The sequence below is a fragment of the Misgurnus anguillicaudatus genome, chromosome 1 (genome assembly GCF_027580225.2).
Source record: "Misgurnus anguillicaudatus chromosome 1, ASM2758022v2, whole genome shotgun sequence".
Taxonomy (NCBI): domain Eukaryota; kingdom Metazoa; phylum Chordata; class Actinopteri; order Cypriniformes; family Cobitidae; genus Misgurnus; species Misgurnus anguillicaudatus.
Window position 1 is genome coordinate 32,560,637 of NC_073337.2, and position 27,946 is coordinate 32,588,582.

A 27,946-nucleotide genomic window follows, 5' to 3' on the forward strand; every position below is an offset into this window, starting at 1 on the left:
TTGCTCGCGTGTTATTTAGTCGTGCTCCGCATCATGAGAAATTAGCCTCTTTTTATCGATAAAACAGGAGAGCTAACCGAGACAGACACGGAGAATGAAACGAAACTTAGAAAACAATTATATGCGGTGCTCTTATGAACCGGATTGCTGCAAACAGTAAAACAAGCAATGACTCCTTCTTAGATCCTTACAAACATTAATTATAGTTTTCTATAGTTAAAGCCAAAATCATGGTTTCAACAAGATGGTTTAGAAAAACCAACCACCCAACAGCTTAAAAAACCTTAAACCTTACTGTAGTAAAACCATGGTTATTCTTGTTAGATGATAATCCATTATTGCATAATTGTTAAAGATAATGTTTATTCTTCTTCTACAAAAACATGTCAAACTAAAAAAAGTAGTAGTCTGTTATAGCCTATAGCCTATACCTTTTATCATTCGCTCCGTGTGAGGTTATAACATCATTATCTGTATTTTAAAATCATAAAAAAATGAACAATGTTTTTACGTAAAAATACATTCACATACATGTAACAGTCAGTGTTTATTTGAACTGTGATGAAATGTTCGCGGTAGAAACATCCGTAAAGTTAGGCTATTTGAATTCGAAGGCAGCCACAGTGCGAGGTGAATAATAATGCAAACTATTCGATGAGAGGATCAAACAACGCTGTAGTTCTGTCACCTACAGACACGTAATATTATCCATAAATACTAATATTTCTCTGTTTATGCTTCGGTCAGCGAATATAACACTCTCAATCAGCCCTGCAGCCGCCATGTTTCCCACGTGAGAGGCCAGGCAATGGGAGTTGTTGGCCCCGCCTTGACGCAGTGATTCGCAGGGCGGGGGCGTGGTCAACTCGGATTGCATTTTCATTTGAATTTTGTAAAGCACATCTAATCAATCCAGCGAATACATTTCCAATTTAATTTTGCTACATCCATTGCACGCTGTGTAAATGAAAATGCAATCCCAAGTTTCCCACCCGTGGATGTAAATGCATTTAGAGAAATTTACATTTAAATGATAATTTTGCTACAGTTTTTGCTTGACAATGTGAATCACATGATATCAGTTCGGGTAATACATTTCCATTTTAATTTTGCAACTTCTAAAGCATTAAAATATGTATTTACAGGGCTGTAGAAAATGGAAAATTTAAATTTAAGTATAACATTTTCATTTCTATTTTGCACCAAGGATTGCACATACATGCATGGAAAATGTAAACTTAAATACAGAAATGCATTGTCATTTTACATATTGCATTGTCATTTTGCATATTACATTCTAAATTGAATTTAGCTACCCATATGCTTCCATACCTGTCAGCCTCCTTAAATGTGGTAAGCCACAAGTTTCTACAAGTTTCTCACTCGCAGCTATGACCCGTCAAAGTTTGTTTCAATGTTAAGTCAATGGAAATTTTGGGGTGTTTGAGCGCCCCGTTTAGGAATTCGGAAGGTCCCATCAGTTAAAAAAGATATAGCACACCTCGTCAGATCAGACCGAAAGTCTGTCAAAAGTTGGCATCATAAAAGGGAAAAAATTGGCATCCACTGGTGATTACCCGACGAGTCACGAGTCAAACGGTCCAACCCCCGTGTCTCTACGTCTACGATGTTCTGATGCGGAGATATAAGGCTTTGTTTACTCTGTTGCTAGGGTACTGTATTGGGTTGCTAGGGAAAAAAATGGCATCCACTAGTGATAACCCTCCGAGTCACGAGTCAACCGGTCCAACCCCCGTGTCTCTACGATGTTCTGATGCGGAGATATAAGGCTTTGTTTACTCTGTTGCTAGGGTACTGTATTTGGTTGCTAGGGAAAAAAACCAGCATCCACTAGTGATTACACTCCAAGTCACAAGTAAAACGGTCCAACCCCCATGTCTCTACGATGTTCTGATGCGGAGATATAAGGCTTTGTTTATTTGGTTGCTAGGGTACTGTATTTGGTTGCTAGGGAAAAATTGGCATCCACTAGTGATTACACTCCAAGTCACAAGTAAAACGGTCCAACCCCCATGTCTCTACGATGTTCTGGTGCGGAGATATAAGGCTTTGTTTACTCTGTTGCTAGGGTACTGTATTTGGTTGCTAGGGAAAAATTGGCATCCACTAGTGATTACACTCCAAGTCACAAGTAAAACGGTCCAACCCCCATGTCTCTACGATGTTCTGGTGCGGAGATATAAGGCTTTGTTTACTCTGTTGCTAGGGTACTGTATTTGGTTGCTAGGGGAAAAATTGGCATCCACTAGTGATTACACTTCAAGTCACAAGTAAAACGTTCCAACCCCCATGTCTCTACGATGTTCTGATGCGGAGATATAAGGCTTTGTTTACTCTGTTGCTAGGGTACTGTATTTGGTTGCTAGGGAAAAAATTGGCATCCCATAGTGATTACACTCTGAGTCACGAGTCAAATGGTCCAACCCCCGTGTCTGTACGATGTTCGGATGCCGAGATATAACTGTTTGAATTTTATGTTGCTAGGGTGCTCAAAAGTGGTTGCTAGGGGTGTGGCTTAATACCTATGTAAGGATCCTAAGAGACTGATTGGATGCCTGAGTAAAATGAGCCCACCCCCATGTCTCTATGACACTGTGGCGCAAAGATATCCATCTGGGCATTTTATAATGGCAGTCTATGGGAGATGTTGCTAGGGTGCCCAAAATCGTTGCTAGGGGCGTGGCTTAATAGGTGTCGGATGATCCTGAGAGACTGATTGGATGCCCGAGTAAAATGAGCCCACCCACTTATCTCTACGACACTGTACAGCAAAGATATTCCATATGGAACTGTTTTATTCCCTTATATGGGCATGTTTCCTGCCCCATTATAAGTCAATGGGAATTTTCGGGCGCCTCTTACACCCCAGGGGTACAACTTACACCCCAATGTCATGTATGTTCTTACAGAGACTACCACCCTCTCCAAATGTTGTAACCCACATGTTTCTATAAAATCCTCGAGCGGAGCTATGACCCATCAAAGTTGGCCGCAATGTTAAGTCAATGGGATTTTTTGGGTGGTTTTTCGCCCCCCTTTCGAAAATCTTGCACCCGATCGCTTATAAAAGTCATAGCAGACGTGTCCTCAATAAGCTGGTCGTTTTGAGCCCTGTTTCATTGGTCTATGACAAAACGTGCGGGACGAGTTACGCGCCGAAAAAGTGTCCAGATATAAGAATAAATAAATAAGTATGGAGAATAATAATAGTGATAAATGATATCCCAGAGGGCGGTTCCTGACAGATGAATGCAATCCTGAAACCAGGCGGGTGTTGTCTCTCTTTAGAATGATCCACAGCTCACGTTTTTGTAGGACAGTGAGTGACACTTCTCCATGCCGGCGTGTCATTGCCTTGCCAAAGCTCCCACCGGATTACATTTTATCTTCCTCTGTTTCAGGAGAGCTGGCTTAGGAGAGGAACTTTTGGTAGTTGGGACCAGGGGCGTAGCCAGTAATGGGCCAGGGCGGCACGGGCCCGCCCACATAACTCCCTGGCCCGCCCAGGCAAGTTTAATCAAAATACATTTTTTTTTGTTTATTTTTATTATTCAAATGTATTTAAGAAAATATATTAATATAATCCGGATTTATTGTTGACCGGGGTGTGTATAATTTGCTTTCTAAATAAAATGAAGTTGTTAAAGCAAGTTGTAGTAAGCCTTCGGAACGTAATTGGTTGCTAAGGGTTCTAACAGGTAGACTCTGTGGGGAGCGACGGGCTCTGCAGCCAGCCAGCTAACTTTGCTAACTGCATTTTTAGCTAATTTTAAAATTGCCACAATAATGGCTAAAGTTTCTTTAATGTGTTATTTAAAAAAGCAAGAGTTGAGGAAGACGATACGCCACTGCCTCCATCTGCCGAGTCCTACCAGCCCAGTTCTTCAGACTCATCAACCCACAAGGCGGCTAGTCAGGCGCGCGGGTGGCGCTGGTTGCCGCTTGCTCCCTGGCGGCAGTTCCAGTGCGCTCTCCCGGTCAGACTGACACAGGTTGACCCGCCGATCTAACGGCAATTGATGAACCACGTACAACCCAATTTGAATCCACGAGTACTACTCGCCTCAAAAACCTGTGCCTTTTGTTTTTGGAAAAATAACTCTGTGACTCTTTGGACTATAATGAGATCATTTCTGTTTTCAACATTAAACCCAGGCGTTTGCGTCTTGTAGAAAGAAAACAACAAAGGTAAGCCTGTTGTTTAACTCATTTCCTTGATTTTTGCTCGGGAAGTGATTTAACTAAGTGGTGTGTTGTGTATAGATGTATGCCTTATAGGTTAAGTTACATTGTTTAATTTAAACGAGTTGCTATTTTTTGGCACAAAAGCTTAATTTCCACCAGGCTGATTGCACTGTATATGGTTGATTTAATATAAATTAGGCAGTGTGTTGTTATTTATTTCAAACTGTGCTCTGCTGAGAGTTTTCATTATTTCAATTTCTTGTTACTTTTAGCCTACTTTATTTCAGGTGAACTGTTTTTGCAATACTGACTAGCCTAAATAAGACTGCCTGGCCTGGTTTGTCCAGCCTTTATTGAGCTATGTGTTGGTTGAACATGTTTAGACAGTGTTTTATTATTGCCTTCTCCGAAAATTGCAAAGGAAAGATGTCACTGTTTTTGCAGATTGTCTATTCTTTTTTCTACTCTAAGGTTTAATTATTATTCAAGTCATTTTATTCTAGGATAAACTATTGGCCCACTCACTTTTGCCCCGGCCCGCCCAAAATACAATTTCTGCCTACGCCCCTGGTTGGGACACAGAGAGGAAGAAAGTCCAACCTTCATTTATTTGCCCCTGTGGGGCAGTATTCATATCATTTTGTTTCATTCATTTCTTTTGGCTGGAATTAGAGAGTTTGAGTCAAAAGAAAGACAACAGGTAAGCTTGTCAAGTTGTCAGCTCACTGTATAGTTTAAATTTAGCAGGCATTTTAGGCGTGACTTAGGAAAGTGAGATATAGGCTTGAGGTGCTTTGAATGGGAACACTAATAAGTCTGACTTGTTGAAATTGTTCTTCAACTTTAATGTAGGCTACCTGCTTGGCTCTGAGCAAAATATACTCTGAGATTTTTTTGTGATCCTGTTTATGTTTTTTCTGCTTATAAGTTATTTGAGATTAATTTGGGTTCATGTTTATATTAGCAGTTCCTGTCTAGTTGGTTCATCTGAATCTATGACGGGACAGTGAGATATCTGTCTTTCTCCACCTCACCTGTTTAACTTGCTCTGAACTGTTGAACTATTAGTCATTAGAGGCCTTGTAGTACCACAGTAGGCAACAGAACAGTTTCATCATTACATAACACCCAGTTTTAAGTTCAATTTGCACATCTAAACATGCGTTTTTGAGCCTTTTGTCTCTCTTTGGTCATACTTTAGTCTTTTGATAAGAAGATGGCATCGCATGAGATCTGTAGACAGATAGGCAGCGAAGTGTCAGCTTCAAGTGTGCTTTTGTCATCATATCTGATCACGTCTCTGCCACATTTACTCGCACAAAAACAGAGAAGGACGTAAGGTTTTTATAGGTCTGTTATGCATGTGTGTCTAGACGTTCTGTGTGTCTGCGAGCATAGAAACATCTGCTTTCAGATAAGTTAAATCAAATTTTTTAGTTATAGACTTCGTAATAATAAATTGAGTTATTATTTATACAAAAACAGTTGTGAATGGCTTAACAACGATATATGAAAATTGGCAGCATTTGCTCATTGTAGTTGCAGTTTAGTCAAGATACACAGGTAGGGTTGCCACCTGTCCCGGTTTTACCGGGATTGTCCTTCTTTTTAAAAACCTGTCCCGGGAACTGAATGTCCCGGTTTTTGAAAAGCTATGTTAATATGAAATTTAGAGCGCACACTGCAGAAAGGGAGACCTTGCGTCTGTGTGTGTGTTTGCCTCATTTAGCGCATGTAAGACAGAGAGCATCCTGATTGGCCTGTTTCAGGACATCAACCAGTCAATTGTCAGTGTGGGCGGGCTTTTATCTCTTCTCCCGAACCAAACTAATCAGTGTATCTAGAAACAGGAGCGCCATGGCAGACGGAGAGTGCCCCAAAAGCGAAAATATAAGACACATTTTAGATTTTACACCAGACTACACGAAAGTGTATCCCTGTCTTAAAAGAGTTAAAATCTTGCATGGTGTAGAGTTTGTAACAGTGACTTCAGCTTTTCCCATGGTGGGTTAAATGATTGTAAAATACATGTTCAGGTGAGTTCATGTGCATATTTGCTAGTTGCTATTTAGACCTGTTTAAAGTTGCAATGGAATATAAATAAAAACAGTTTACATAAATAGTATAAGCAGCTTTAATAAATTGTAAACCTGATTTACATATTTTAACATAATGAACAAATAATTGAGTAACACTTTACAATAAGGTTCATTAGTTAACACATGAACTAATAATAAACTGCACTTATAGCATAAAGCATTTTTTTTATCTTTGTTAATGTTAATAATACATTTCTTTAAATCTTGTTAACATTAGTTAATGCACTGTGAACTAACATGAATAAACCATGAACAGCTGTATTTTTATTTACTAACGTTATCAAAGATTAACAAATACAGTAACAAATGTACTGCTCACGGTTAGTTCATGTTAGTTAATACATTAACTAATGTTAACAAATAAGAATTGGAAAAAAAGAGAATTGTAAAGTGTTGCCAATAATTGCATAGGCCTATAGAAATATTATGCTATGGGGGGGGGGGGGCTTGTGAGCAAACCAATTGGCCGGGTCATCGATATGTCCAGGTTTTTTATCAGACATGGGTGGCAACCCTATACACAGGTCATGCTATGGTTTATCATTTCATATGTGGTACCACCCGGGTACAGATTCACATGGCCAGCTGTTTTCTGTTTGCTTTGCTAGGCTGCCATTGTTGACTCTGAATCCACACTGTTCTGTTGATAACAGCATATTACCATCAGTCTCTGTCTATAGCTTTTACCATTGTCTGCTCGCTTCAACACATTTACTTATGTTCTCCAGTGTTTTGGTTGTCTGAAGACAAAGTCAAGATGTTGTCAGAGGTGGGGTCCAACGTTTTGAAGTTCTATGACTACTTTCTGAAAAGAACAGGTAAGAGCGTGTTTATAGTCTTACTGTGTACAAAAATCAAATAATTGAGAGTGGATTTGACCACATAATGCATTGGATGTATGTACCATAGACGCTCATTTTCTTTAGATCCCAGAGTACGGGATTATCCACTGATGCAGAGTCCCGTTGAAATGACGGTCATTCTGCTGGGATACGTGTTCCTTGTTCTACATGTAGGGCCACGATTCATGGCAAATCGCAAACCATTCCATCTCAACACGGCTATGATTTTCTACAACTTCTTTATGGTGGCCTACAATGCCTACATTGTTTATGAGGTAAGTTACTGTTCCATTGGTTTGCATGTGTGATTTTTGACTACACTTATTGGACTTCATAGTTGGACCAGAACTGATGTTCACATTAGAAGAATCCCACCAGTCACATATTAGACAAAAATAAATACTAATCTTTAGGGATGTCCCGATCCGATCATGTGATCGGAAATCGGCCCCGATCACGAGGTTTCAGACTCGATCGGAATCGGACGTTACCTCCCGATCAGGACTCGGATACATATGCAGGGTTTAAAATCCATTAAGGTCTCGCTCTGCTCCGCGCCAGTGTACGCGCTGCGCTGGTGCGTTTGAACTGATGAGAAGAGAATAGGCTTGTTCGACTTCATGCAGCGCCACAAGAACCGGCAGCCGGATGACGTCAAAGTTCCACGAGAATGATTTAAAAGCAAAATCCTCCGTATGATTTCGCGGATCACTCTCGCGGTAGTTTGACGTCACCCGGCTGTCGATTGTTGCGGCGCCGCATGAAGTCGAACAAGCCTATTGACGTGCTTTCATTCATAAGCTTCACACTCCTGCGTGCAAGGAACCCACGACAAAACCGGGGTTTTACCACTCATTTAAACGACGCGTTGATCGTTTTTGTCACCATGTGCTCAGACGCAGCTCCGCGTCTCACTCAGAACCTCAAGAACGCGCATTCGCGCAGGATCATTTGACATTACTGAAGAGATGAGAGATAGAGGGAGAGGTAAGAATGGTGCCCATGTCGAAAAAACTTAATAGAAGTCTAGAAACAAAGTATTAAAGTATGTATAGCCATGTCACTCATCTCATTACAATATGTTAACTAGACTACAACTGATTGTATAGTTTAATAAAATAATGTATTTTGATTATACAAATTAATTACGACCTAACTATAGGTATTTTATAACTAACTGCTGACCAGTTTAGGGAATCTCTATGGCTGCTATTTTATAAGATATATTGCTGAATCAGTATGTTGTTTTTCTTGTTAATTGAGTCTTTTTGGGTAGTCTATCTTATGCCTAGAATTAGTCAAGGAGGTTAAGTCTTATAACTTCCTTCAAAGTTTGATCAATTGTGCATAATGACACGTGCAACAAATGCATATAGGGTGTCAGACTCATAGATTTGCATAATTTAAAGTTCAGGTTTTAAAGTTTGGGTCAACATGTGGCACAGCTTTAAAACTGAAACTTATAAAATCCTATCAGAGGTACAAAATGTCATTGAAACACACCAGTGGCTTTGCTGTCATCAGGATTAAACATGTTACCCCTCCCTCCTAACAGAGCCTCCCCACAAAACAAATCCCAATTTAACACCTGTACATATACTATATATTCTCATTATTTTTTAACACATCTGTAGTTATGCGCTGGCACAGAGTTAAACTCTTTTGACTCCACACAGAAACAGCAATGCGTGCGGCATGACATAAGGAACATCCTGGTTCTGTTTTTTCGCTCTTCTCTATTCTTTTTTATGTATTATAGAAGTATCGGATCGGGACTCGGTATCGTCAGATACTCAAAATCAAATGACTCGGACTCGAGGGCAAAAAAACCTGATCGGGACATCCCTACTAATCTTAGATGATTAAAGGGCATTTTGCAGGTAAAATTTTTCAACGAATTTGTGCAATTTGCTTGTTGATAATAAACATTTAAACTGTTATCCATTGTATTTTATGTTGTTGGGTATCACAAAACCCGAAAAAGTATGAAAAAGTACAGCAATTTGCAATGATTCTCCTTTCCCTCACAACGCACTGTATGACATCACGCTGGGGAGAGAATTGACCAAAGCTGCCTTGAGAGCATTGAGAATGACTATAGAAAGACGAGTAAAGTACAGTTCTGATAGCGCAGATTATAGATAGATAGATAGATAGATAGACAGACAGACAGACAGACAGACAGACAGATGGATAGGCTAGTATAGAGAGATAGGCAGACAGCCAGATAGCATATTTTCGTGTAGAAAGTAAACAAACAATTAACATACTCGTGCATGCTGGCTTGAGGGGGTCCATGATCCTGCCTGAAATGGGTGTAACTTTATGCGATCTTCAGCACAAACGGTTTTGGCAGCATGTCTTTAATCCTGGAAGGTGAGTGAAGCACGTCACGTCTGTTCGCGGGGACCAGCGACCCAAACGCACTCACTTTCTTACAGCCAGTAGCGGAATGGCAATCGAGAGAGTCGGGACTTTCCCGGTGGGCCGACCTGATAATATCTATACATTTCGAGTTATATTAGCAACACCGTCTGGCGGCGTGATGTGCGCCAGTTCCCGCAGCCCGCTGGTCAAACTGTGCAGGCAGCCTCTCTGCTCAACAAAGTATATAAAAGTGCTCAACCTGTTCGGCAGGTCCAAACATGTACAGGATTTATAAAAATACGGTGATCAATGAGCGGTTCCTCCTCAAATGGCATAGCCTGTCGTGATGTAAAAAGCCGCCGAACGCCTGTTTATTACAGTATGTATGCCGTCGGATCCGAGTATGCTGCAGCTGCTGACTGCTGCTGCATAAAATGATCGTGTGATTCGTTATAATGGCATAAACAATATAACAAAGCATCCTTTTATTTCACAAAACAATATATTTGAGATATTATTTGATAGACTAGTAAGTGTGGATTAAGGATGTTTAAAAATCTCTGGCCTGGTGGTCAGGACATGAATGGATCAAATCAGCAGATTTGCGAAGTTTTATTTATCTCCACATATATCATAAATAATAATTAGCAAGGTAACTTTGCAGTTTAACACATTATATATTTCCTACGATGTATATATGATTTCCAAATTATATACGTAAGTATTAAATAGCAATAAATGTCTCATCTATCTCTATGGCTCTGGCTGAGTCTTTCTCCACTTCTCCCCAACGTGACGTCATCGCAGAATTGCGTTAAAAAAAAACGTTAATACCAAAAACGTAAAAAAAAGTGGTCTTTAAGACCATTTTTGAGACATTTTAAAAATTATACACATATCTTGAGTGATTTATGTACCCATTAATCGACAGTGGTGGTTAACCTGCAACACACACTTTATTAAACCAATCAGATGTAGTAATATAGAAATTTTTAAGGTAAATAACAATAGTATACACCCTTAGAAATAGGGCTTTATGATGCTATAGAAGAAAAATGTTTGGCTGATTGGTTCTATACATTTTTTTCCAAAGAACTATAAAAAAATGTATGAAAGGAATGGTTCTTTAAAGATTAAAGGACAAGTTCGGTATTTTACACTTAAAGCCCTGTTTTCAGATTGTTTATGGGGAAATTGAACGGTTTTGACTGAAATTTCGACATATGCGGCTGGCCCGAGAATTTTCGGGTGTTTGTGTTTCACCTCACACCTCTACAATGGGTTTAATGGTGCACTGGAACAATCCTTCCTAAAATGCATTAAACTTTCATTTACAAAGACGTGAAACTCAGCGAGTGGTCAGGGGTGTTCACTGATATGCTCACACAAAAATCGCTGCAAAAGATGCTTTCCAACAGCTGTTTTAGCATTCGTTGGTAACTTGTGGACCTTTTTTTTCCAAACGCTTCACACCCGTACATTCTTCCGCTTAGAGCTTGAATAATAGACACTCCAGCACAGGTGGTGGTGCTAATCCAATTGCAAGAATAGAAACAAAGTTCCCGGCGTGGAGTAATACCGTACCTCACAGCACATCTAATGCAAGTCAATGGAGTTGACAAAAACTACGATAAAACCTGTTGGAATGCGTATTTTGCTGCGATTTTTGTGTGAGCACATCAGCGAACACCCCTGACCACTCTGTGAGTTTCACGTCTTTGTAAACGAAAGTTTAATGCATTTTAGGAAGGATTGTTCCTGTGCACCATTAAACCCATTGTAGAGGTGGGGGGGTGATACAACAAACACCAGAAAATTCTCGGGCCAGCCGCATATGTCCAAACTTCAGTCAAAACCATTCTATTTCATCATAAACAATCTGAAAACAGGGCTTTAAGTGTAAAATACCGAACTTGTCTTTTAACTGAATGGCTATTTGAGGAACCAAGAAAGGTTATTCTATGGCATCGCTGTGAAGAACCTTTTAAATACCTGTGGAGGCTAACCTCTAAGCCTTAGCATGGATGGCATGGTGTTCTCAACGCGTAGCAGAAAGAAGTCTAGACTCTTTTGCTCTCTGGTGGTGTTCCCGTTTATTATAAATATATCAAAAGTGGTATCATAAAATCATTCTTTGCCCAGTGTTGATTGATAAAGTGCTGTTGTGCTGATAAATAAATTATTGTGGCAGACTCACGGCTACGGTAAGAACCGTGTGTTCCCCATCATCCACACCTTTCTCACTAATTACCACACCTGTAGATATATCTACTTTCCAGTGACGTGCTACACCCAGTGCAATACTCCCCCTAGTGGCCAAAATAAGCAATAACTAAATTAACCAAACTAAAGGTGAATATAAATGGCTCCTACACCCCAGCCCCATATTTGTGACTATTTACTTTAACCACAATTACCCAAATCCTCTAATTTAAACTAAAGGAGCCATTATGCAACAACAACAAAAAAATCTTCTCTTAAGCCTAGGACATCTGTATTCAGGTCATCTAGCAAGGTCCTCATCTATGAGATTTCGGCTTCCATCAATAGGCAGATCTTTGTTACAGGCCGGTCCAGCTGACCCGTTTTTGTCCTCAGCTGAACTGAGCGGACAAAGCCTTTCTTGTCGGGATAAGTCCGTTTAATTCTTCCCATCAACAAAGACCCTCGTGGGGCAACAGGATCCATTACAACCACAATATCTCCAATGGAAAAGCTTCTTTTTGGTCTCGTCCACTTCTGCCTCTCCTGGAGTAGCGGTAAGTATTCCCTCACCCAGCGCTTCCAAAAGAGGTCTGATAAGAACTGCACCTGCCTCCATCTTCTCTTCATGTACAGGTCATCCTTACAAAAGAGCCCAGGCGATAAGTAAGGCTTTGACTTTAAAAGCAATATGTGATTGGGTGTAAGGGCTTCAAGGTCATTCGCATCATCAGAGGCCTTTGTGATGGGACGACTATTAAGAATGTCTTCAACTTCGCAAAGAATAGTATGAAATCCCTCATCATCCAATATTTGAAGTCTGAGTGTGAAAGAGAGGACCTTTCTCACAAGACGAATAAGCCGTTCCCAAACCCCCCCATGGTGAGACCCAGCTGGAGGGTTAAAGGACCATGTTAGACCACTCTGCAGTAAGGCATGCTGAATCTTCTGATGGTTTAATTCAGCAATGGCTTTCCTTAACTCCCTTTCGGCTCCTATAAAGTTGGTGCCATTGTCTGATATCAGATGTGTCACCTGACCCCTGCGACACATAAATCGACGAATGGCATTTATACAGGAGTCAGTGTCCAAAGCATAAGCAACTTCGAGATGAACTGCCCTACTTGCCAAACAGGTAAAGAGAACGCCGTAACGCTTCACTCTGCCCCGGCCTTTCTTTACCTCTATTGGCCCAAAGTAGTCAACGCCCACATTTGTGAAAGCAGGTAAATCTGGCACAATCCTCTCTACTGGTAAGTCAGCCATTTTCTGTTCCCCCATCTTTCCTTGGAGGCGGCGACACACTACACACTCAGAGATGACCTTCCTGCAGGCAGAATTGGCATGGGTAATCCAGTAATGCTTTCTAAAAGAGGACAGCATGTGATTTCTACCTGCATGACCCAGCTGTTGATGAATATGCTTTAAGAGAAGTTTGGACACATATTGCTCTTTAGAAAGAATGACAGGATGTTTCTCCACTTCAGGCATAGCAGCCCTACTGAGCCTTCCTCCTACCCGCAGCAATCCGTCCTCCAACACTGGATCCAGCTTGTAGAGGTCGCTGCTTCGTTTAATAGTTCCTCCATCTTTCAAAACCGCAATCTCAACAGAAAACCTCTCTTGCTGGAAAAAGCCGATAATGGCACGACTGTCCACGAAGTGTCAATTTTTCCCATTGCATCTCGGCATAAAGGTGATTGTTTCTTCGGCCTCCATTGTTCTGACCAATTCTTTCACAGGATTCAAGAACCTTTCTCCTTTGTGACAATGTTAAAAGCACATTTCTAAGTCTAAGCATCCATGCCACAGACATTCTCAGCTTCTGAAATCTGAAAAGTGATTTAAAAACACCTTTGTTGGATTCAGTGGACTATGGGAGACAAAGGCATTCACCAGCAGGTCTTTCTTCACCTTAGGGTCATCCACAGGAATTAAAGGTCGTTCCATGATAGTCTTAGGCCATTCAGCTTCCCTTCTCAAGAGAAATTCTGGTCCCTTCAGCCACCGCTGACATGCAAGGAATTCTTCAACACTTAAACCTCTAGATGCTTCATCTGCTGGATTCAGTCTTGTACCAATGTGTCTCCACTGTGCAACATGTGTTTCATTTCTGATTACAGCCACCCTGTTTGCCACGAACGTATGAAATCTTCTGGTCTCATTTCCAATATACTTCAGAACAGTTGTGCTATCTGTCCAGAACACTGATAGGCGTAGATCCAGCTGCAACTCCCTCTTCAGCATCTTGTCCACTCGGACAGCCAGGACAGCAGCAGTCAACTCAAGACAAGGAATCGTTGTTTGCTTTAAATGAGCGACCCTGGCCTTGCCCAAACTAAAAGCAATACTCACATGATTTCTCTCATTTTCCATCCTCAGATATGATACGGTACCGTAGCCATACTCACTAGCGTCGGAAAAGTGATGCATCTGCAGATGAGTAGGTGTTCCAAAATCCTTTGGCTTGATGCACCGTTCCACTGTAAATTTAGTGATGTGATGGAGACTAGCCAGCCATTTAGACCACTGCTCTGAGAAGACACGAGGTATGCTAGCATCCCAGCTGATGTTCAGCCTGCACATCTCCTGCAGCATTCTTTTAACAGGTAAAGTAAATGGTGCAAGAAAACCCAAAGAATCATAGATAGATGACACCACAGACAATATGCCACGCCTTGTATGTGGACGCTCTTTTATGGCTATCCTAAAGGTCAGAACGTCTGCATCTATGCACCAGTGAAGACCAAGAGCTGTTTCAACAGAACTTTCCCTTTGATCCAGGGCGAGCCCCCTAGTGGTCTTAGAACGCTGTAGCTCAGGAATACTAGCCAAGACCGAACTGCTGTTGCTTGTCCATTTCAACAGGCGGAATCCTCCCTTTGCACAAGCTTCAGTCAATTCATGCACCATTTTTATGGCTTTGTCCTCTGATGCCACAGACTTTAGACAATCATCCATGTAGAAATTTTGAAGTATTGTGTTCAGAACGCTAGGTTCAAAGTTGTCTTCATAGTCTTGCACAATTCTCCTCAATGCATAATTCGCACAGCTGGGCGAAGACACGGCCCCAAAAAGGTGAACTCTCATCCTGTATTGCCTTGGAGCTTGACTCATATCGCCATCAGGATACCACAAGAAGTGTAAAAAGTCTGTGTGTTCTGGAGACACCCTCACCTGATGGAACATGGCTTGAATGTCTGCCATCAGTGCTACACGTTCCTCTCGAAACCTGGTAAGTACGCCGAGTAAGGTGCTTGTGAGGTAAGGCCCCTGCAACAGCTGTGAATTAAATGAAATTCCTTTAAACACAGTAGCACAGTCAAAAACAACTCTACGGGTTTTCTTTTTCGGATGATATACCCCGTGATGAGGAATATACCACACCTTGCCGTCAGCTCGCCTCAACTGCTGGTGTGGAACAAGCTCAGCATGACCCTTTTTAATGACTCCAGAGAGGAAAGCTGTGTACTCCTGATGATAATCTTTGTTTCTCTTGAACTTCCTATAAAAACTTAGGAGACGCTGCTCTGCAATGCTGTAATTATTTGGCAGGATGACATCTTCAGCCTTAAAAGGCAAGTCAAAGCGATAATGTCCTTCGTCGAGCTGAATTGAGGACTCCATTATCTGCATGAACCTTTGATCCTCTCTGGAAAGACACACATCATCTGATTTTTCATTAAACTCCTGATTGTATTGAGCAACCAATAAGTCATGTAGCTTGACGACTGAGATCCTATTGGCAGTGACGGCAGGCCGGCCAAACTTGCCCTTACACGGCTCACCACCTCTCAATGAACCATTTACGACCCACCCCAGAAGGGTCCTTACAGCATATGGTCCTTTACCTTGGCTATTTATTATTTCCCATGGTTCCATGAGCTTTGGCACATTGGTGCCTGTCAATAATTCCACCTCTGCCTCAAGACTGGGAAAATTAATGCCTTCAAGGTATTTCCATCGCTCTAGGTCCTGTCGAGTGAGAATATTATTCCTGCTCACAGGCATTGTCCTCTGAGTATAGACTTCAGGTAAGTCCAGGAAGTTTTCTTCATTCAAGTTGGAAACCTCGAGACCAGTAAGCAAGAATGTGTCTACAGACCTCTCTTGACCAAGGGTACGAAGAAGAATGTTAGTCTTGACTCCTGAAAGATTCAGTTTTCTCGTGAGATGTTGAGTACAGAAAGAGGCTGAACTTCCAGGGTCTAGAAAGGCATAGGTGTTCACAATCGTGCTCCCGGACTTAGCCTTCACCTGTACAGGCACAATAGAGAGAACACTTTCATCACTTCCGGCCCCAGTATGGCCACATGTCTCCATTGACACAAGGGCATTGTTGACTGACACGTCCTGTATTTTAGCCTTAGAGTCATGGTGTAGGACAGTTGGATGTTTGCGTAAACAGATATCGCATGTTGAAGGCTTGTCACATTCTCTGCTCATATGACCTCTCCTTAGACAGCTGAAACACATTCTGGCTACTTTCAGAGCATCCAATTTTTCCCTGTGCGTCATCTCATGAAGCTGTAAACATTTCTCCAGCGTAGGTTGGCTCTTACACACACAGCACAATTCTTCATTGTTTTTCTGTGAAGCTGGGCCTCTAGCCTGTTGGTGCCAAGCTGCTGGTGTAGTTGGTCTTGAGGCAGTATTAATAGCAGCAACAGTAGCTTGGCCTCTTCCAGTATGTCTGCCCTTAGATTTAAAGTAAGGTTCTGACCGCATACCCTGTAGATCACCAAAGAGAGGGTCAGACAGGATCTTGACCTGACGCTCAATGAAGGCCACAAAATCTGGGAACATAGCTGTGTAACCACGATGCTCCTGTAGCTCGCAGGCAACAGATCTCCATTTTTCCCTCAGTTTATATGGCAACTTCATCATTATAAGGCGAAGATTAGATGGAATGTTCATCTCCTCCATATGATTGAAAAAGACTGCAGAGCATTAGTGTCATCGACTCTCATTGTTGGCCATGTCATAGCCTTCTCTATATAAGCTACAGCAATTTTAATTTCGTTGCCAAAGTGTTCCTTCAATAGATTCTTTGTTCTCTCATAGCCCTGGCCAGAAACCATGTTATAGCAACTCTGAACAAGTTATCTTGGCTGCCCTCTGGTGTATTGATCGAGATAATAAATACATTCTTGTTTATCTGTAGTTTTCTTTTCAATAGCTTGTTCAAAAGCTCTAATGAAGGCAGCATATTTAAGTGGATCACCAGCAAACTCTGGTATAGCCCGTGGAGGAAGAGAAGCTAAAGCTTGGTTCTGAACCAGCTGAGCAGTGATGTTAGTTTGCTGTTGCATAAGGTCATACAGAGTAGGATGTTGAACATTGTCAAGACAGGAATGAGGACGCGGCTGTAATTGCATACTTGTACTCCCTTGTGAAGTTGACGGCTGAAGTCCTGGTGCAACGTTGGTGGATCTGGGTCCTGGGGCATTCCCCTGCACTTCAGACCTGTAACAAGATGGCACATATGACACTGAGGACAAAGTGTTACTAGATCTTACTGAAGGCTGGGCTTGTGGAATATGCAGCCTTTCTTTAGGTCGTACAGTCAATGGCAGAGAATGGTCCTGTTGGAAACAGACAGTTTTAGGAAGTTGCGAGACAGAAGCTGTGTTCAATAAACTTGATGTTTGTGATTTCAAATGAGCATGCAGATAGGCATTCATAGCATCTTCTCCATTATCCTCTTCATACTCATCCACATCTTTAACACCACATACATTTTCAAACACAGTCAATTTAGCTGTAGCAGCAGCCAACTTGGCCTCAACCTCTAGCTGCTCTCTTTTCCTTCTCAGTTTTGCCTTTTCAATTTGAAGGGCTGCTTCTTCAGCATCAAGATCATGCATTTTTCTCAAAGCTGCTGCAGACTGTAAAAGTGCAGCCCTTTCAGCCTTTGCCTTTAGATGTACAGAACTAAGACTGGAAGCCTTTGAATGAACAGAAGAGCGACCTTTATGTTTTGACCCTTTACTTGACATTGGATATACTATCTTCAGGCCTTATATCAGAATTTATTATAGACAGCACATCAAGAGTCTCATCATCCCTTTTCACAGCAGTATAAGCCAACCATTGCTTCACATCATTCTCAAATGTATTCATTCCGTTTAGTTTCTGTGCAAACCAATTTTGTTGTTTGTCATATTCAAGGTCTGGCATAGGCATTTCCAACAATGTAGTTTGAGTTTCTAAAACCTCTTTACACAACATGGTATATTTGTTTAAACATTTCTTCACATCAGACACAGTTTGAGATGTCACTTTTCCAGTTACAAGCTCATTAATCCTTTGCTTGATTTTATTAACTTGCACAAGTTGGGATTTACGGTTTTTCTGCAGGTTTCCAAACAGCATTGTAAGTCCTTTAGCAGTTAATTTTCTTGTGCGTTTCCCTAAGTCATCAACAACCGAACTAGGTTTATCAGGAGAATTATTTTCACCTGTAGCCACCAAAGTGCCTTTGGCATTGTCAAACAATTGTTCTTCCTCTGCACTCATCTTTGTGTGTTTAAGTGCATTAAATTCAAGCGCTCAATGAAACAGCACAATAACCTTACTTATGCGGAGACAGCCTATAGAACTCACAACACAGGACTTTCAACTAACAGCACAAGTAGCCTAATATTACAAAGCCACAGCACTGAAACAGTATTTCAATTTAATTTCAAAGGTCCAAGTTTACTTTTCAATTCAATCCGCAGAAAATATGAAAGTGTACCCACCAGCTTTCCGTGGTTGCAGTCTGTACTAGATAACAACGTGAAGACTTACAGATGTTCCGATTAAGACTCCCAGGCTCCTCAACGGGTAAACAATCCAGTGAGACAAGCGATCCTTTCAATATCCAGATCCAAACAATCGGGAAAAGGTTCTTACGTTGTGGAGGCTAACCTCTAAGCCAGGGGTCCCCAACTGGCGGACCCCGGTCCGAATCCGGACCGCGAGATGCGTCCATCCTGACCGCAAAGACTTTTAAGACAATAAACTACATAAATAGCAAATGCTATTTAACGTTATTATAAAATCCAATTTATATCAGGCACATATATGGTCAGCCCAGTAGCGCTATTTGGGTCCTACATCGACACAGGTTCCGAGTGCGGCGCCAGCGCGAACAGTCACAGACAGGTGTGCAGGGAAGAAAGCAGAGAGCCTCATCTGCTCGCGAGTCTGTTGCGGTTGTCAAAATGGGGAAATTAAACACCATTACGAAACTACCTTCGAAGAAACTTACCCTCAGGTCCGAGGTAAGGGTGCGAAGAATAAATGAACTAAATGAACTAAGCCCAGTATGAGCGACCCACACGGGTCCTCTCTCACTCACTCACTCACTCACTGCAACAACGAGCTTTGACGAGTCATCGAGTGTTCACTGATAATACAGTGGATTTTAGGAAAGCAATAAGAAGCCCTTTACAGATGGGGAAATAGTAAAGGAGTGCGTGGATGCTGCATTTTTGGCTCAGCGTATAGTTGCGAGTCAGGATTCTCAACACTTAACATTATCAAAAGTAAATACATGTCAAGAATGATCAATGAACATTGTTTTTTTTTTTAAACTAGGACTGTATGCTTTCGTCTTTAAGTTCAACTTAGTTCAGCCTATTTAATTTAATTTTCATTTGAGCTTATTTACATTTCTATATACTTGAAGGAACAGTACAAATTAAGAGAGAAATGTTTTCCTGCACTTTTTCATTTTTCCAACACTGGCAGTTTAGTTTTGCCTGTTTGTGTTTCTGACTGATATGATGATGATCTTTTACCAGTGCAACTTGAAGCACAGAAGAGAGTGTTCAACATTTACATTTAGTTAAGTAAAGACAATAAATGAGAATGAAGGTAACATGTGATATGATTTGATTAAGCCAGAGAGGTTTGTGTTCATTGATTATGATTGTTAATCTCAGTTTAGCAGAAAATAGCACTTTAGTTTTCCTTTTAAGTTGTTATGTGGAAATGAATGTGTGTTTTGCAGATTTAGAGATGAATGCATTTGCACTGTTCCCTTCATATTTTTGTCAGACATTGTTAGTGGATAAATTTAGATATTTTGTACCAAGCAACTGAAAGGACATACAGTAACAGAACAGTATTAAAATGAAATCCATTTTGTGAAGGATTATTTATGCTTATACAGTCTTGTTCAAAATAATAGCAGTACAATGTGACTAACCAGAATAATCAAGGTTTTTAGTATATTTTTTATTGCTACGTGGCAAACAAGTTACCAGTAGGTTCAGTAGATTCTCAGAAAACAAACAAGACCAGGCATTCATGATACGCACGCTCTTAAGGCTGTGCAATTGGGCAATTAGTTGAAAGGGGTGTGTTCAAAACAATAGCAGGGTCTACCTTTGACTATACAAACTCAAAACTATTTTGTACAAACATTTTTTTTTTCTGGGATTTAGCAATCCTGTGAATCACTAAACTAATATTTAGTTGTATGACCACAGTTTTTTAAAACTGCTTGACATCTGTGTGGCATGGAGTCAACCAACTTGTGGCACCTCTCAGCTGTTATTCCACTCCATGATTCTTTAACAACATTCCACAATTCATTCACATTTCTTGGTTTTACAGCATTTTTGATATCACCCCACAAGTTCTCAATTGGATTAAGGTCTGGAGATTGGGCTGGCCACTCCATAACATTAATTTTGTTGGTTTGGAACCAAGACTTTGCCCGTTTACTAGTGTGTTTTGGGTCATTGTCTTGTTGAAACAACCATTTCAAGGGCATGTCCTCTTCAGCATAGGGCAACATGACCTCTTCAAGTATTTTAACATATGCAAACTGATCCATGATCCCTGGTATGCGATAAATAGGCCCAACACCATAGTAGGAGAAACATGCCCATATCATGATGCTTGCACCTCCATGCTTCACTGTCTTCACTGTGTACTGTGGCTTGAATTCAGAGTTTGGGGGTCGTCTCACAAACTGCCTGTGGCCCTTGAACCCAAAAAGAAAAATTTTACTCTCATCAGTCCACAAAATGTTCCTCCATTTCTCTTTAGGCCAGTTTATGTGTTCTTTGGCAAATTGTAACCTCTTCTGCACATGCCTTTTTTTAACAGAGGGACTTTGCAGGGGATTCTTGAAAATAGATTAGCTTCACACAGACGTCTTCTAACTGTCACAGTACTTACAGGTAAATCCACACTGTCTTTGATCATCCTGGAGGTGATCATTGGCTGAGCCTTTGCCATTCTGGTTATTCTTCTATCCATTTTGATGGTTGTCTTCCGTTTTCTTCCACGTCTCTCTGGTTTTGCTCTCCATTTTAAGGCATTGGAGATCATTTTAGCTGAACAGCCTATCATTTTTTGCACCTCTTTATAGGTTTTCCCCTCTCCAATCAACTTTTTAATCAAAGTACGCTGTTCTTCTGAACAATGTCTTGAACGACCCATTTTCTCAGCTTTCAAATGCATGTTCAACAAGTGTTGGCTTCATCCTTAAATAGGGGCCAACTGATTCACACCTGTTTCTTCACAAAATTGATGACCTCAGTGATTGAATGCCACACTGCTGTTTTTTTGAACACACCCCTTTCGGCTGGTTGGCCAATTGCACAGCCTTAAGAGCATGCATATCATGAATGCTGGGTCTTGTTTGTTTTCTGAGAAACTCCTGAACCTACTGGTAACTTGTTTGCCACGTAGCAATAAAAAATATACTAAAAACCTTGATTATTCTGGTTAGTCACATTGTACTGCTATTATTTTGAACAATACTGTACATATGAAGAAACATTATTCAATATACTTGATAACACTATATTTTGTTTAATAAAACAAATATTTACACTAATTTCTTTAGTCTGGCGAAAGCTGTCAATTTATGTTTTTACGTGCAGTACATGTCTGGACCTCGGCTGGTGCGGAGGGTTCATTTACTGGACCTCCACCAATTTTAGGGTGTTTTCACACCTAGTTCGTTTGAGCCCTCCAGACGCTCTCAGATCAGTTCAGGGTGTATATGTGAACAGACCAAGTGATCTCAGACCCCCCTAAAAGGACCCAGAAGTGAACCGAACTCAGACCATGTCAGGAGGTGGTCTGAGTACGGTTCGCTTTTGGGTTCTTTTGTGGTTCGATTTCTTTTTGATATGTGAAATCAATGAGGTCCCGGTCCGCTTTGCGTGTCGTTTGGACATTGTATCAAAATAAACTGCTGCACAGAAAGCTGGGATCTGAGTTCTTATGAAGTTGTGATGTGAACAAGAAAAGGTCTGAGATCACTTCAGTTCTGAAGAGGACCAAAAAAGAACTGGGTCCTCTTTTGAGTCCACTTTATTGTGAACACCAAAAGGACTGAGGTCACATTCAGCTAGTTCCTTTTCTGGTTCACTTTAAGTGAACTGGGTTTGGTTCTTTTAAAATGAACTATATGTGAAAACACCCTTAGTTGAAGACCCCTTGCTCTAAGCCTTAGCATGGATGGCATGGTGTTCTCAACGCGTAGCAGAAAGAAGTCCAGACTCTTTAGCTCTCTTTGGGTGGTGTTCCCGTTTATTATAAATATATCAAAAGAGGTATCATAAAATCATTCTTTGCCCAGTGTTGATTGATAAAGTGCTGTTGTGCTGATAAATAAATTATTGTGGCAGACTCACGGCTACGGTAAGAACCGTGTGTTCCCCACCATCCACACCTTTCTCACTAATTACCACACCTGTAGACTTTCCAGTGACGTGATACACCCAGTGCAATACTCCCCCTAGTGACCAAAATAAGCAATAACTAAATAAACCAAACTAAGGGTGAATATAAATGGCTCCTACATACCTTTTTTTTTTTTAGATGTGTAAGCCCCGAATATGTACCGAGCCCCTAAGGTGACATTGGAGTAAAAAAAAATCGAAAGTTTAGTTTCATGTGCTCACGCGAAACCATGTGCAGAATTTTTTTGTTCTTTCGCACGCGCACATGAAACTATCGCATATCCTCAATTCAGATCTGTTACCGTGGAAATGATAATCCTTCCGAAGGAGCTCAGGAGAAGTGCTGCCTCACCATTAGTCGTGACTAATCGTTTGCAGAATAAAAGACTTTTTCACACAACATATGTTTGTGTACTGTGTATAATAATTATGTATAAATGCACACACAGACACGCATGTATATAATTGTGAAACATTTGAATGTGTATATACATGTTTATATTTCTATATTATATATAATCTATATTGTATATAATCTATATTATATATACATATAAATATTTATTACATAAATATATATGTTTGTGTGTGTATTTATATAAAGATAATTATTATTATTAGTACACACACATATACATTATGTAAACAAAAACTTTTATTCTGCAAACGATTAGTCACGACTAATCGTGAGGCAGCACTACTCAGGAGCAAAGAATTTCAATGGAGAAAAATACTCAGAACTTTTCAGATCTGTCTAACATTTCCTTTTGTTACAGTTCTTGATGGCTGGTTGGGGAACAACATACACCTGGAGATGTGATCTCTGTGACCCCTCCAGCAGCCCTCAGGCTCTCAGAGTAAGATTTTTTGTGAATCTCAGCCGTTTTCAATAACTTAATAAGTCTTTGTTGTAAAATATCTATAATTGTTTTTCCTTGTTTCCTCAGATGGCTCGAGCAGCCTGGTTGTTCTATTTTTCAAAGTATGTTGAGCTGCTTGATACGGTAAGAATTTTTTAAAAGGTTTTTCCCCACTTAAGTGTATATTGCTTTAAGGTGTTTGTTTTCTTACCTCAATTAACAAGAACTGTGTCTGTGATGCAGATGTTTTTTGTGTTGAGAAAGAAGCACAGTCAGGTGACGTTCCTGCATATATTCCATCATTCTGTCATGCCGTGGACTTTGTGGTGGGGCATCACTCTTACTCCTGGTAAGTCTATCATTTCTGCTAGTCTACATAACATTTGTAAACTTTTTTTAACCCATAGCCTATATGCATACATTTTTGCCAAACATTATTACACATTTTGGTTCTCATTAGTAAAAAAATAATACCTCATTAACAGTTACAAAATGATAAAATATTGACATTTTATTTGTCATTAAAGGCGGGGTGCATGATCTCTGAAAGCCAATTTTGATATTTTAAAACACTTAAACAAACATGCCCCTACCCCAATAGAATCTGGACCTTCTTTTGATAGACCCACCCAACACATACGCAAACCAGGCAACAATGTTGGTTAATAGACACGCCCCTTACTGCTGATTGGCTACAAGTGTGTTTTGGTAGTTGGCCCGACTTCCTTTTACAAAGTCGTTTTTAAAAATCATGCACCCCGCCTTTAAACGGCTGCCAAAATATATATAAAGTTAAAATTATGCCTAAAGATATTCCAGGACTCAAATGACCAGAAATATACATTTCAAGCCCGGAATACGCTGCAGGATTTTTGCACTCCTATAAGATTATTACCTTATCACACTGTGCGACATGGATTGTTTAAACTTGGGTTACGACAAGCATGTAGACTGTGCGATGATGACACCTATTCAACAGAGGCTTCGATGGCTGCGTCACAAATCAGCACAACGTCACCAGCATGCGCTAGTGGTAAACAAATACTTGTACGTAGGTTGTGGCAGCAAACACACTGGTGTTGATCATGCTGAATTTCTGACACTGTCAGAAAACTATCGTAGACTATTTTTGGACGCAAGACCGGAAAAACATCCGTCTTTGAACCTCTCTCGCTGTACGACATAGGACCACCGATAAAGAGCCACGATCACAGAAATCGCAACGATTGTTTCACGATGGCTATCTCTCATCTGGGACAGGCAAAAATCCTGCAGTGTATCCTGGGCTTAAGGGATGAAAGCGTCAGAATGTACCTAAATGTAAAACAAGGGCATCATTAAAAGTTGTGTCCAGTATAGTATAGTGACATTGGTACAGTAGTAGCCAAAGTGCAACTTTGAACATTTAAGCCAGGGGTGACCAACCCTGTTCCTGGAGATTTACCCTCGTGCATATTTTAGTTCCAACCCAGCTTCAACACACCTGACTCTAATTTTTAGGTAGCCCTAAAATGCTTGATTGCCAGGTTCAGGTGTGTTTGATTGGGGTTCGAGCTGAACTCTGCAGGAGAGTAGATCTCCAGGAACAGGGTTGGTCACCTCTGATTTAAGCCAACTTTGAACAATTAACATCTTAGCTCTGTATTTAAATATCTTTAAGATGCATTCAAAATTTCGTATGCATGTTGCATTGGTGTGTTTGGAGTATAAACTGAAGCTCAGATGTAGAATTAAGTCCAGGACTGGCAGGGCACAGACTATAAAATATTACTTTAAAGGAGACATATCATGAAAATCTGACTTTTCCCATGTTTAAGTGCTATTATTGGGTCCCCAGTGCTTCTATCAACCTAGAAAATGAGAAAAAAGGTCGACCCAGTAACTTTGGTAAACCATTCTCTGCAAGCATGTGCCAAAATAGGTCATTGACATTTGGCTCCCATTGTGATGTCAGAAGGGGATCATACCGCCACTTAATCTGCACTATCCAACCACGGCACTGCCGTTTAGTGCAGAGTTCAGCTCATTTGCATTTAAAAGGACACACCCAAAAACTACACATTTTTGCTCACACCTACAAAGTGTCAATTTGAACATGCTTAACATGCTAAACATGTGTTTACCTCATCTTTAATGGTTTAAGCTACGATGAGGGGGCATTAAAAGCAAATATTGTAGATATTCAACTACACAATCTATTTTGGCCAGTGGCCACTATATTGTACGTTATACTAGAATATAAAAAAAACATAAACTATTTGTTTCTTGCCTGCATGATTTCAAAGTAATTATATGAGTTGATGTCCTCTCTGTTGTCATATACTAATAAATCCTCTTAAAATCATTTGTACATGATAGTTGGAGGAATGGGTTCGTTCCACGCTTTGGTGAACGCCTGCGTCCATGTCATCATGTACAGCTACTACGGTCTGGCAGCTGCAGGGCCACGTTTCCAGAAGTATCTGTGGTGGAAAAAATACATGACTGCTATCCAGCTGGTTAGTGTTAACTCTTAATAAACTCTTATACTGTTATGTGGATAGAATTGCTTGATTTCCAACGTGACCAAAATTTGCATTAAAGACAACTAAATCAAAGAAAATATAATTTAAATGAAACTTCTTATTTCTCTTTTGATTTTCCACAGATTCAGTTTGTGCTGGTGTCTGTCCCTATCTCTTCATGGAAAAGTGTGACTACCAAGTTCCCATTTTCATCCATCTTATCTGGATCTATGGCATGTTTTTTCTTTGTCCTATTCTCCAATTTCTGGATCCAAGCTTATATAAGGGGCAAGCGGCTACCTGTTAGCAACGAAGACAAACCCAAACAGAATGGCACTACCACGCTGACTGAGCCAGTGGTGGTACCCAATGGCAAACACTTGGAAAATGGTACCGTGCACTACACTATTGGATTTGCTCACAATGGGAAAGTGAGGCAGGCCTAAACAGGCCAATGAAAATATAGCATAGGGGACTCCACTGGAACACCACGCTAGACCAGAGACATATTTGCAATTTTTGTTTTTGTTATTTTTTATGATCGCACCAGCTTGATGCGATTATGTAATCGCATCAAGCTGGGGAGCACTGTGCATGAAGAGAATTCGTCCACTGAAATCGGCATTGTTGGCGTCGCTCTGAAACCCGACAGCTTGTCTATGTTGACCTCGGCTTTTGCTGGCGTATGATTCTTCCAGTTGTTTGCACACTGTACAGTTCTTACAGATCTAACGCAAACTTGACTGTAAATAAATATTTCTTCACAATTTATTGGAAATGTATGAATTGTCAGTTTTTTATTCTGTTCATAACTTATCAGTTAATAAACGTTTTTATAAGAAACTGTATTTTTGGTTTTTGTATGTTCTATTTGTGAAACCGGGGCCGAAGCAAATGTTGATTCACACACACAAAGTTAAGATGAATAGTGTTTAATAGACTTGAAAGACCAGCAGAGCATCTAAATTTTGAGCAATGCAAATGTTCACCAGTGATGTGTTTTTTATAAATGCAAGACATGATTTTTTTTTTACTGTGAAACATATCTTGCATTTCTTATAACGATAGATTTGGATGCATTTATAGTTGTTTGCACCCAAGTTGTTCACCAGTGTTGCTTATTGTTTTATAACCTGATGTATTTATTAGCATGTGTAGCCTGACATGAATGTGGCATTAAAATTACATAGCCCATCAATTTGTGAAGTGTTGTTCATTCATAGAATTCTTTTGCCTGTAACCTAAATAAATCATCAGATCTGAAGGTTATGACATGCCTTGCCTTTAAAGCAGGGGTTTCCAAACTTTTTGTTTTACAACTCACTTAAATGAGTATAATCTTTCCCAGGATCGACCAACACATGTTCTCTCGTATAATGGAGTAGTTTTTATTATGCTTGTCAGTATATATTAATGAAATGTTTAGTTGCAGCGTCAAGATACCTTATGGTATAGCATATCAAAATCAGTCACTGCTAATCATTAGTTGGACTAAATTGTTTTTGTGCCACTCTTCAACAGCCAAGTGACTTTCCGTAACCCATCTTATCCAACGGTGTGACTCAACCCAGTTTCAAAACACCTGTTTTAAAGCCAAAAATATCACGATGTGTACCAATTTGTACACGTACTGAAAAGTCAACTCTGTTCTTTTATAAGGGCAGTAATTATATCAAAGGCACACATTACACTTTAAAAAAAATACACAAATTTTTCAGCTCCCCTACAGTTAAACATTTTTACCGTTTTGGAATCCATTCAGGTTATCTTTGGGTCTGGCACTACCACTTTTAGCATATCTTAGCCCAATCCAGTAAATCCGATTAGACCATTAGCATCGCGCTAAAAAAGTAACCAAAGAGTTTTGATATTTTTCCCATTTAAAACTTGACTCTTCTGTAGTTACATAGTGTAGTAAGACTGACAGAAAGTTAAGTTGCGATTTTCTATGGCAAGGAACTACTCTCATTCTGGCGTAATAATCAAGGACTTTGCAGCTGCAACATGTCTTGCAGCAGGCGCAATGATATTACGCAGCAGCCGAAAATAGTCCCCTTAGTAACTTTCAATGGCAGGACTATTTTCGGGCAGTGCGTAATATCACTACGCCTGCTGCAGCCATGTTACAGCAGCAAAGTCCTTGATTATTGTACCAGAATGAGTATAGTCCTA

At 40.4% G+C, this 27,946-nt stretch overlaps 1 pseudogene; it reads left to right on the plus strand.

Annotated features, from left to right (window-relative positions):
- Window positions 1-4,219: 4,219 nt before the first annotated feature.
- Window positions 4,220-26,591, plus strand: LOC129434958 (very long chain fatty acid elongase 1-like; annotated as a pseudogene).
- The last annotated feature ends 1,355 nt before the right edge of the window (window positions 26,592-27,946 follow it).